This window comes from Sus scrofa, chromosome 1 (genome assembly GCF_054392235.1).
Source record: "Sus scrofa isolate SSC_HxYL_T2T_F1_AM1 chromosome 1, Sscrofa_HxYL_maternal_Yorkshire_Landrace_v2.0, whole genome shotgun sequence".
NCBI classification, from domain to species: domain Eukaryota; kingdom Metazoa; phylum Chordata; class Mammalia; order Artiodactyla; family Suidae; genus Sus; species Sus scrofa.
The window spans coordinates 141,115,105-141,127,407 of NC_139383.1; the positions used below are offsets into that span (position 1 = coordinate 141,115,105).

Genomic DNA, 12,303 nt, shown 5'->3' on the forward strand with positions numbered 1-12,303 from the left:
GACTGATTTATAAAATCCAGTGGGCTCCTGACTAGACTCAGTTTTCTTCCTTCCCTTTCCTCCTTTTCCTCTCTCCACTTTACTTTTTTTCCTCTCCCTTCCCGTCTTCCTATCTCCTGCCTTTCCTTGACAAGCCCCCTCCATCAGCATCAGTCAGTAGATTTGATGTGAATATCCAAGTTCTAAAGGGACTTCTTCCTTTGAAGGGGACCTCTTTCCATGGTATCCCTGTTGAGTCCCTGGGAGCCCCTCTCATCAGGCAGATAAACACATACCTCCTGACATAGAAAAGGCTTTAGCCCTTAGAAGATTCAGATGAGAAAGTTACGGGGAATTGAAACATTGACCTCCTATTACAACCTTTTCTTTTGAGGGGTTCAAAGAAATAAGTTGATTTTAGCCATGTCCATTTCCTATCTGTGATGCAAAGGCAGGGCCGACTCTGTCAGCAGCTGAACGCAAACAACCACAGAAAAGCTCTCTTTCCATGGAACTAAAATACAATCTGATTTCAAACTCTCTTTGCCTCTTGGCTGTGGAAAAACAGGGTAGGGAATAGTGAAGCCCTCGTTAGGTGTCAGGATGTCCAGATCATTTCAGGAATGTCTCTCTTACTGTCTAGAGCAATTCTTACCTTTCCACGAGCCAGTCAGCTTGCCTTTACATCTTCCACCATATCCCTATATGTGACCAGCAGTGTAGGATTTTCCGTGACCCAAAGGATAACAAGGATAGAAGGGAGAGAGGCAACTGCCAGGAAATTTTATTTGTAGAGAAGTCTCTAGAGAAGCCCTTCTCTATCTCCACCCTACTCCCATATTTATCCCATTCTGATTGGCCAGCATCCCCAGAACCCCATCCAAGAAAATGGGTGAGTCTTTCCCCTGAAGGCCTTGTAGCTTAGCGTGAGGGAAAGTCTGGAGCTGGACATCCATGTCCCATGCCACCCTCTGCTAGAGACTGGGTGGTGGCCCGTGAATGAAGCACCTGTGGAGGGTCAGACTAGCCAGGACACCAATCCTGACATCACCTGGCACATATGTAGAGCCGGGCTCCCTGGAGCTGGGGGCTCATTCCCCAGGGCGGAAAGAGGTAGGTTATTTGTGTGTGTTCTGTGTTAAGATGGCTGCTCCAGGCCTGACCTTGTGGAGGCTTCTTGGCTTAGCAGGAGGTGATGTCACTCAGTGTTTCCTGCAGCTGCTGTGGCGTGAGGAGTGGCCCCCACCCTGAGGCCCCAGAGAGGAACAGCAGTGGAGAGCCAGTGTGTGTGGGCTTCATGACTGAAACGTCACTCTGCTCAGGGCGGGGTGGGGGCGGGGTGGGGAGGGCAGGGCAGAAGCAGTGTTCAACATAGCAAGTGGGGTAACGGGGTGGTCTGATTGATAGAGAACCCGTGTGACCCCGAAGCATATCCACGCCTCCTCCCTAACCCTCTGGGGTGTGGTCCATTCCAGGCCAAGCCCAAAGTCTCTTTAGATTCTAAGTGGTCTACATGACCTGCTGAGTGGTTCTTAGAAAAGATCCTGTGTTCCCAATACTACCACTGGGTTGAAGTCATCTTTAAAATTATATTCTTAGGAGCTCCCACTGTGGCACAACAGCTGGTGGCATCTTGGGAGCACTGGGACACAGGTTCGATCCCTGGCCCAGCACAGTGGGTTAAGGATCTGCTGCAGTTGCAGCGTAGGTCTCAACCGCAGCTTCGATCTGATCCCTGACCTGGGGACCCCATATGCCTTGGGGTGGCCAAAAAAGAAAAAAAAATTATATTCTCATATGCAGTGACTAGTCAAAGATCTGAGGGTCCAGAGCATGGTTTTTCCCATTTAATTATCCACAGAATCTCAGTCTGCAGCACAGCTGGTTTACATTCAGTACACAAACCGAGATAGAAATATACTCAAACACATTTAACAAATGCTGCAAAGTGTATTCTTTTGGACACTTGAACTGTACATTAGCATATTAGAGGATCAAAGAGTCCTGCTGGAAATTTTAAAAATCTCGTGTTTGTCCAACATACTTGACCGTGCCAGTTTCTCAGCACATCTGTTTCAGCTTATGGAATACAGCATTCCATGGGCTTTTCTCCAGCACATTCTTTTCTAGGTGAGAGGACAGAGCCACACGTGGCTACTCCTACTGAAGGTCTTTTTCTCGTCTCGCCTTAATTTGTTATTCATTCAACAGACATTCACTGAATCCATTTATTCAATCACTCACTTATTCATGCCTTATAGTAAAAGATAAAGGAAATGCCTCCTATGGTGCAAGCCTTGAAGGATGGATACATGCTGGTGAATGAGGCAGGGCCCTCATCTCTGAGGACCTCATGATCCAGTGAAGAAAATGAGGCATGTCCTGGAGATGAACTAGCTAAGAAAATGCAGGACCTCAGTCATAGGAGAGACAGCTTGCCTGGGGCTATAGATCTGAGAGTCATGAGCAAAGAGATGTGAGTGGAGCCATTGGAAAGGGAGGGAAATGTGCAGGTGGGAAGAAGACTGGGACCAAGACAGAATTCCAGGAAGCCAGCACACTGAAGGACTAGCTAGAGGGAGAAGAGTCTGGGAAACAGACAGGAAACAGAAGGTAGAAGGCTGCCTCCTCACTATTAGAGCAAGTATAGACTTGAGCAATGGGATGGGGACATTGGATTTTCTCCCTGGGTGGGGAGAAGAAAAAGGAGGGTTAGTGGTATGTAGTTGTGTATCTGTGTGGGTGTATGGAAGAGTGGTTAATGAGGGGTAGTTCAGAGGAAATTTCTGCTCACAAAGTATGAGTAAATGCATTGAAATCTACACTGGGTCAGAGTGCAGTAGCTAACTGATCACCCTGACCGGAGCGGGCTGCAAATGTGGGTTTGCTCTGTGGTTGCAGGGAGCTCTAGGGTGTACAGCCTCAGAGCTGAGCTCCACGGGAGAATGGCCAGCTCTGAGAAGGAGCAAGGAGAGTTTGTTTTCAAAGGCTGGGGTCCTGAGAGCACCAAAATGTCACAAGTGTGGCATAAAACAAAAATAGCCCCAGGTAAAAAGGCAGGAGCCAGAAGGGTCATCCATTTTTCTGTTAGCAAAACAGTTTTTAAGGAACCTCACACCAAAGTTTAACAGTGCTTTGCACACAGTAAATGCTAAATTAATGTTATATCATCATCATAGCATTAAAGGGATCCCTATTTGATGTTCCTGAAATGTAACATCTTTCTCAGGGACATAGGATGGCAGGCAACTTCAAATAGGATGTTTTGCAAAATCAAAAGTGATTCGTGCATCTTCCCTGCCGTGTGGCTTTCCTTGTTTCCTGCCATTATAATTCCCTTTGACTTTATTGCTGTGTAGAAATGAGCAATGTTAATAAGCAAGACCTCTTCTCTGATAGCTGTTTAAATAGCAAACCCCAAACTGCAACACTCTTACCCCCCAACCTCACATCCAACCTTAAACTATCTCTGTAATATCTCTAGTTGTGTTATCATGGTCCTTTCTCATAGCTGTGAGTCTGCTTTTCTTTGACTTAAACTTCATGAATGTTCAGATAGCTGGGATTATACAAAACATCTTTAGACAGTGTTGATGACACTGTCATCATGAGTTTTTTTCTGGTTCTCATGGCATGTGCTGAGAGGGTTGGGAGAATGAGAAGTTTCCTCTAGTGGCTAGGAAAGCTCTTGGATGCAGCTGGTGCCTTTGTCTTTCTTCTAGTGCCAGGAGGTCCAATCCCTGAGCTTAGGTTGGTCTGGGCTCTGCCTCTCAGGATCCTCCCCTGAGCACAGGCTGACCCCTCAGCACTGGCAACCAAGCACTTGCTGTTCCCTTTGAGCATCCGGCTGACCACTCAGCTGGGTCAGACACCAGTCCTCATGCTTCCCTGAAGGCCATGGGGACTCAGAGGAAGCTTGCCAAGTCCCCTGGGGAAGCTCCCTTCCTAAGGTTTGAGGGGAGGGGATCCCCCAACCCCTGCTTCCCCACCACAGAGAGGGGCAGGGCTCACAGCAAACCACTGACTCTTTCCAAAATCCCTCACCTCATTGCCAACAACCCCTGACCTTTTCATATTCACAGAGAGGGTAAGGGATTTTTTTTTTTTTTTTTTTTTTTTAAAGATGCTGCTGCTGGTTTCAGAAGACCTCCACTGGTCATTCTGCATCGTGTTTGGAATGTCCTAGCCCTTGCTTTAGGACATCATTCCAAATCTCCAATGATAATGATGATGAACCGACCTTGATTTCACTGCACATTTGCCTTAGATCTCTCCCTGGTATCTCTCCTCTCCTTCACCACCAAAATCATCCGCCCGGAATTCTCTCCTTTACCCCTTTCCTAGTGGGTTCCCACTTGCTTAACCTTCAGATCTCAGGCCAGGCGTCCCTTCCTCTATGCCACGTGGACTCCTCTCTATTATAAAACCTCCTCCAGGCATCCATAACCTTGATTTTGAGGCTCATCGTAGTTTCATTCCTACGTTTATTCATACAGTTATTAGATCAGTGTTTGCCTACTCATCACTGTATCCCTGGCACATAGAGGTGTTCAACAAATATTTACTGAATGAATGAGTGTCTATATCTAACCCTCCAGACTGTGCTATCTTTTGAAATCTTTCCCTTCAGACTACAAGAAGTCCTTGCGGTCACTGCTGAATAACCTTTTGTAAGTCTTAATTTGCTCTCAGTGGTTTTCTACCACATAAGAACTTTTCTCGCTTCATTTCAGTGTTCATTGAGTGTTTCCTGCCTCCTTGGTAAAGTTTTAGGGATGTTCCCTACCTTATCTCGTTGGTCCTCAGAGCAACCCTATATAGGTGGCATTGATAGCTATATTTTACAGGTAAGGAAGCTGAAGCTCAAAGAAGTGAAATAGCTTGTCCAAGTCATCTAGGTAATAAATTACAAAATTGAATGTGATCCTTGGTCTGCCTGACACCAAATCTGTTATAGTGGTTTTTTTTGGTGCTTTTTTTAGGGCCTTGCCTATAGCATATGGAAGTTCCCAAGCTAAGGATCCAATCAGAAATGCAGCTGCTGGCCTACACCACAACCATTGCAATGCCAGATCCAGGTCTCATTTGTAACTTACACCACAGTTCAGAGCAATGTTGGATCCTTTAACCCATTGAACAAGGCCAGGGATCAAACCCTCATCCTCACGGATACTAGTCAGATTCTTAATCCTATGAGCCACAGTGGGAACTCCTGTACTTTTTTTTTTTTTAAATGGTCTCACCCATGGTATATGGAAGTTCCCAGGCCAGGGATGGAATCTGAGTCCCTTCTGTGACCTACACCACAGCTACAGCAACGCAAGATCCTTAACTCAGTGGGCCAGGCCAGGGATTGAAACTGTGTCTCTATAGTGCTGCTGCAGTTGGATTCTTCTTCTTCCTTTTTTTTTGGTCTTTTCTAGCGCTGCACATGCAGCGTATGGAGATTCCCAGGCTAGTGGTCTAATTGGAGCTGTAGCTGCTGGTCTATGCCACAGCCACAGCAACGTGGGATCCGAGCCAAGTCTGCAACCCGCAGCACAACTTACGGCAACGCCAGATCCTTAACATGCTGAGTGAGGCCAGGGACTGAACCCGCAACCTCATGGTTCCTAGTCAGATTTGTTAACCACTGCACCATCAAGGGAACTCCTGCAGTTGGATTCTTAACCCCACTGTGCCATAGCGAGAACTCCCCAAATCTGTTGTACTTTTTAATTATTGTACTTCTGGCATTTCAAATCTCCATAGTTAGGCATGAAATAATATACTCTGAATAGGTAGAAGAGTCAGTCATAAAGCATGAGCTACTAATATCCATGTTAGAAACACAAAACCCAAGACAAGCCCAGAAGAACACTGCTTTCTCATGTTCCTGCCTGTTTACTGCCCATCTGTGTTCAAGCCACTGACTCAGCAAGGAACTCCAGATTTTTCTGTGCCAGGTTAGTGGAGTTGATTATTTGTAAACCTCTGAGAGCTTATTTTATTTTCCACATAGGCATCATATGCTAATTCCAGTATATTTTGGCCATTATACCTATAGCTAATGGAGTTCTTAGCATGTATATTTTCTGGTCTCTACACAGACCCCTGGGGAGCTAATGGAAGCTATATACCTGCTCTCCAGGGAAAGGCACACACCAGTTTTGCCTATTATTTCAGAATCTTCATACTCTGAATTGTGTAGAACCCAAGTGAAGTGCCCCTGGAATGTTTGGAAAGTATCAGAATTCATTGATTAGATATTAAATGAATATTAAATATAGTGCAGGGTGGAAGATTGAAAGGGTCCGTCAGGGAAGAATACGCTTTATTAATGAATCGTGGAATATTAACATGGAAGGTTCCTTGTCATTTCATTCAACCATTTTAAGCATGAGGTGGGTAGTTGGCTTTGGTGATATTTAGGACTTCTATATAGTTCTATATAGTTGTTCCCAGTTCTAAAGATCTGTGAAAATGCTGTCATACCCTTTCCTGCTGTGTGCTTATACTATGCATATGCTCTCAGCTCAGCATGAACCCTTCTTCATGCTTCAGTAGTTGAGCCATTGTTTGGGCTCAGATGAGACTTGTGTTCCTAATAAAGTTCTTGGTCATCTTGCACAGTCCACAGCTCCTCAAATCACTCTGAAATTGTAGTCACACAGGTGGTTGGTTCCTCTGTTAAAATTAATGACCACACTTTTGAGTAATTCAAAGTAAATCATTCCAAATTTAGTGGAAGCTCTGGAAAAGAAAGAAGCTCTGCCTCGATTTTACCAAGGAGTATGGATGAATCAGACCTGCTAATGCGTGAATCTTCACCACTTTGATGCGTCTCTTGAAACATGCAACTTCTTGGATGAACTTGATTGAAAGTCAGGGCTGTGGAACATACACCAGAGTGAGGTGGAACGGCTCTCCCTTAAGGGTGGAATTCTGTATGGGTTTTAGTTTTATCTCACCTAATCCTCACATCCTTACAACAGACTTAAAAGAGATTACTAGTGCCTTTTTGACAAATGAGGACCCTGTGACTTGAGAAGTTAAAGAACTTACTAAAAAGATCACATAGCATCAAATAGCGGAATAGAGATCAAACTCTGGGTTTCTGGTCCAAAGCTCCTGCTTTATCACTAGATTGTGCTGCCAGGAATCTCGGACACCCTCCACTCCTTTCCCCTCCACTCCCATCTTGGAGCTTCAGGAAAAAGCTAGGATCTCAAGGCCCTGTGCACAGGCTCAGTTCAAGGCTCCGTCTTTGACTAACTGTGTGACTTTGTGCATGTTACCTAACCTTTTTGTGTCTGTTTCCTCCACCGCTGCAAAATGAGGCTAATAACAGCACCCATTTCAGAGGGTGGTTGTGAGGGTAAAATAAGTTAGTATATATAAACTACTTGCAACAGTACCAAGTGCATAATCAGCCCCTAGTACATAAAAAGTATTTACTTGGAAGTCTCCGCCCACTTACTTTGAACTCACTCTCATACTGCACCAGGCCCATTTTTTTGTTTGCTTGTTTTTGTTTTTTCCTTTTTTATGGCTGCATTGGAGTATATGGAAGTGCCCAAGCTAGGGGTCGAATTGGAGCTGCAGTTGCCAGCCTATGCCACAGCTGGCAACACCAGATCTGAGCTTCATCTGTGACCTATGCCACAGGTTATGGTAACACCAGATTCTTAACCCACTGAGTAAGGTCAGGGATCTAACCCGCATCCTCATGGATAATGGTCAGATTCATTTCTGCTGCACCACAATGGGAACTCCTACCATTAACTTTTGAAAGAAGCCTAGTGCCTTAGTCCAGGGAACAGGCTCTGTTTCTGCTTGCCTCCAGTGCGAATTTTTTTGCTGAGCAGCCTCAGGGGCTCTCTTCCCCCACCCATCTAGTGTCACTACATGACCCAAACGGCTGTCCACATTCATTCTATCCTGTTGCATCAGCATGACTCACTTTTTCTTAAAAAATGTTGCTTGCCTTAAGCAAGTGCTAACCAGCTTAGGTTTAGAAGGGTCCTGTATTGGATTAAGCTGGTGCTATTACTATCGTATTTATATTACCTTCCTGTGGGTGGTTATTTAGTTTAGACTTTCTCTGAGGGAGGAATGGCTAAATTGTCTGCAAGGAACATTTTGTTTCCCAAAAAGGAATTCCATGACCACGGCTTATCTCGGCAAGAACCATATATTTGTGACGACATGAACCAGATTCTTCTCATACTGTGTAATTTTATTGGAATTCTCCACAATTCTGGCAGTAACTTTATACTGACCTTACATTTCTTACTCTGTTGATACCCTCCAGTCTTCTTGGAGCTTGGAGGCTGGCAAGAGAAGCTCAAGCTGGCTGAACAATATAGGATGAGAATCTGTAAGTGGGAAAATCCCCACCCAGGTTAGGAAACACTCATGTGGGTTTTTTTTTTTTTTTTTTTTTGTGGTTTTTTTTGATCTTTTAGGGCCGCACCCATGGCATATGGAAGTTCCCAGGTTAGGGGTTGAATCAGAGCTGTAGCTGCTGGTCTACACCACAGCCACAGTCACACAGGATCCGAGTTGCATCTGTGACCTACACCACAGCTCACAGCAATGCTGGATCCTTATCCCACTGAGTGAAGCCAGGGATTGAACCCGCATCCTCATGGATAACTAGTTGGGTTTGTTACTACTGAGCCACAACGGGAACTCCCAGATGTGGTTTCAAATGGAATGGCAAAAAGTCCCCAATTATTTTAAGTCAAGTTCACTTAGACCATTTGGACTGCATTTATGTACACTGAGAATGCTAATAAATAGGAATTTGGAACACCAATTCAGGGGCTCATGGACTCACATTGTTGGTTCACATGCAGTAAATTAAAAACTTCTGATCTGTCAGATACTGGATTTACAGATAAAGACACTGAGGGGAATTGACTTGTTTAAAATTACATGGTCCATAGTGTCAGAGCCAGAATTAGAGTCCACATCTTTTTTTTTTTTTTTAATTGGAGTTGATTTATAATATTGTGTTAAGTTTCAGGTACAGAGCAAATATTCTTTTTCATATTCTTTTTCATTATGGTTTATTACAGGATATTGTAGAATCCACCTCTTGAGTCTCTTTGGTCCTTTCTACTAACCCCTGCCCCGGGAGCCCAGCACCCCTGTGCATCCCCATGTGGCCCCATTACCACTAACTGCTTTAAAGTTCCCTGGGACTTGTAGAGGTCAGATGGAAACCACTTACAGCTGGTTCAAGTTTTATTCAGCAGCCCATCCCCTCATGTCCATTCAGGCTTAGGCTGGAGGAAGCCATGCCTGCCGTGAGCTTTCCTTTTTCATTAGTCATTCCCCTCGACCTCTCTCCCTTTCCCAGGACCCTGGTCCTCAGGGCCATCCACAGTGATTTGTGTGAGCAGCTGAGTCCAGCTGACTCCAGGGCTGGTCACGAGCCTGGATCCCTGCAGAGGCAAAGCATAACTTGGCTGGGGGAGGAGTGGGGATTTGAACACAGTGTGAACTGAGAAGACTGCTTCAGCCCATCTGAGCTCCAGAAAATTGCACCAAAGCACACAGCGCAGCTACACCCAGGTCAGCTGATGGGAGCGGCTGGACCCCGCATGCACCATGTCTTTCCCAAGTGAGCTGTCAGACAGTATTGCCTGAGACCTGGGCTTCAGTACCCAGCTGTGATGCCCTTGGCATCTATGGTTTGGACACTTGTTGGAGGATGGTGGCCAGAAAGACCAGTTCTGGGGTAGAATAAGTGATGTTAGGTATGGGGTCTGAGTCCCTGCCCAGCCCAAGAGCACAGAAAGGACAGTCCCAGGCAAGGCCACCCTGCAGCTCAAGGAGAGGGGAGAGCCTCCCCCGCCAGTGCCCTGTTACTTGATACTTGGGATGGGATCTCTCCACTCCAGCCAGGGTTCTAGGCATAGAAACTGACTTAGCTAAGAGGGCTTTTGTCCTTTAAAGAAGAGATGACCCCCCCACACACACTGAAAAACTTTTAGTTTTGGTTTTGTTTCAAAAATAAAGCTAACTTTAAAATGCTGTTCAGGCATAGCCTAAACTGCTATTTTTTTCTAGACATTTTGGGCTGCTCAAGTTATGAGTTTCAGATTTTGTTTTTTTTGGTCACAATCTAAATGTTTGAATAATAATGGTGAGGAAAAGAATTGTAGTCCTAATGGTGCTAGGCATTTTATGATAATTCTTACAAAAATCGAGAATAAAAGCCCATAATCTCATAAAAATGTAAATTTGCTGATGAAGATACTCAGAGAAGGCAAATGGTTCCTTATTAGAAAGTGGCCAAGGAGTTCCATAGTGGCTCAACAGGATCCAGCCTTGTCATTGCAGTGGCTCAGGTTGCTGCTGTGGCCTGGGTTTGATCCCTGGCCCTGGAACTTCTGCATGCTACGGGTGTGGCAAAAAAAAAAAAAGAGAAAATAAAAAAGAAAGTGGCCCACCTGGGTTTGAAACTTAAGCCTGTTAGATGAGCCAGCTCTTTTCAGGACTTTTAAAATGCCCCTCTGCCAGCCACCCACTGTTTGCCTTGAATGCTGTTTAGAAAAAGGAAGGGCATGAATAATGTAACAGCATTAATATTCAGATTCAAAATGGTTGAAATTGCATTATATCCTGCAGTCTCAATGTATTTTTATTTTATTTTAAGAAGTTATTTTCATTTATTTTTTGCCCCCCCCTTTTTTTAAGGGCTGCACACACAGCATATGAAAGTTCCCAGGCTAGGGGTCCCTTGGAGATACAGCTTGTGGCCACAGCTACAGCAACTCAGATCCGAGCTGTGTCTGCCACCTACACCAAAGCTCATAGCCATGCCAGATCCTTAACCCACCGGACAAGGCCAGGGATTGAACCCACATCCTCATGGATCCTAGTTGGGTTCGTTAACTGCTAAGCCATGAAGGGAACTCCCAATGTATCTTTGTTTTATTGGTCTCATTTGTCCTTTCTCACTAAATCACTGAAAGTTCATTATTATAGGAAGTACAGCAGGTGACTTGCCTGAGGCCACATCAGCAGCAAGAGGCAAAGAGTCAACTCTGATCTCACCACCAGCTCTTCTCTCTCCAGCACACCAGACTACCCTTCCCTGTGATAAGCATCGTGGTGCAAATTGTTGAAGTGGGCTCCCAAGGATCCCCAGCTCCCTAGGCTCATACTCTTTGCAATACCACTTTGCTGCTCTTCCATCAAGAGGTGGAGCCTCTCTTCTCTCTGCCCTCTACCCCTACCCCCCATTGACTCCATCTGGTCTTGGGATTTGCTTTGACCAATAGAATGTGAACAAAGTGATGTTCTGGGTCTTCCAAGCCCAGACCTTAAAGAGGCCTTACAGGGAGTTCCCTGGTGGTAAAGTGGATTAAGGATTTAGCATTGTCCCCATAGTGGCTCAGGTGGCTTCAGTCGCTGCTGTGGCCCAGGTTCAATCCCTGGCCCAGGGACCTTTTATATGCTGTAGGCACAGCCAAAACAAAAACAAAAACAAAAACAAAACAAAAGACAGTCCTTATAGATTCCACTTTCCTACTTTTCCTCTTGGAACCCCTATCACGTAAAGTCCAGGCTATCCTGCTGGAGAGAGAGGCCATGTGGAAGAGAAACAGGTGCCCTGGCTAAAAGCCAGCCCTGAGACCCCAGATGGGTGATTGAGGCCGTCTGACCCTCCCAGCTGAGCTGCCTCAGCCCACACCACGTGGGGCCCAGCTGGGCTGCGCCTGCCTGTCTTGCCCAAACTCCTGACCCACAGGCAAGTGCACACAATAATATGGTTGTTATTTTAAGCATTTGGGGGTGGTCTGTGACACAGCAACAGATAACAGATATGCACACTGGCTTTGGTACTCAGGCTGCAGAGTGACTAGTGTATATGCTCTTCCTTTAGAGCTTGTTGACTTATGTTCCAATCTGCTAATTTTATTCGTGTCATTAATATGCAAGGAAGAATGATTTTAGGAAGAGCCAGGTGAGAATGGCACTTGAGACACACTGGAGACAGATGGGAATCTAGTTTCTTAGGGTACTCTCCTCACCCTCATCCTAAAGCCAAACCCTAGGCTTTGCCCTCACCCTGCCTGTAACCATAACACTACCCCTCCCAGGTATTTCTCATGACTGATTGGATGCAGAGCAGACAGCTGGAAAGTGAGATTGAGAAGCTAACCTCAGAGTGCTTTGTTAGGTATCTGCAGTGTGGGGTGGGGGAGAAATCCAGGGCCTGGGGTAGGGGGAAAGTGTGCTGCTTCTACTTACTGTTAACTTGCTGTGTGTTCTGAGACAAGTCCCATCCCCACATGAAGCCCCCTGGGTGCCTCATTTGGAAGATAA

At 45.5% G+C, this 12,303-nt stretch overlaps 1 protein-coding gene across 1 annotated transcript in view; it reads left to right on the forward strand.

Annotated features, from left to right (window-relative positions):
• The first annotated feature begins 895 nt into the window (after positions 1-895).
• Positions 896-12,303, forward strand: part of RASGRP1 (RAS guanyl releasing protein 1) — a 977,163-nt gene continuing 965,755 nt past the window's right edge. Inside the window, exon 1 of the mRNA XM_084973917.1 lies at positions 896-1,092. The gene's annotated coding sequence lies outside the window, so the exon portion shown is untranslated. The remainder of the gene's footprint in view (positions 1,093-12,303) is intronic.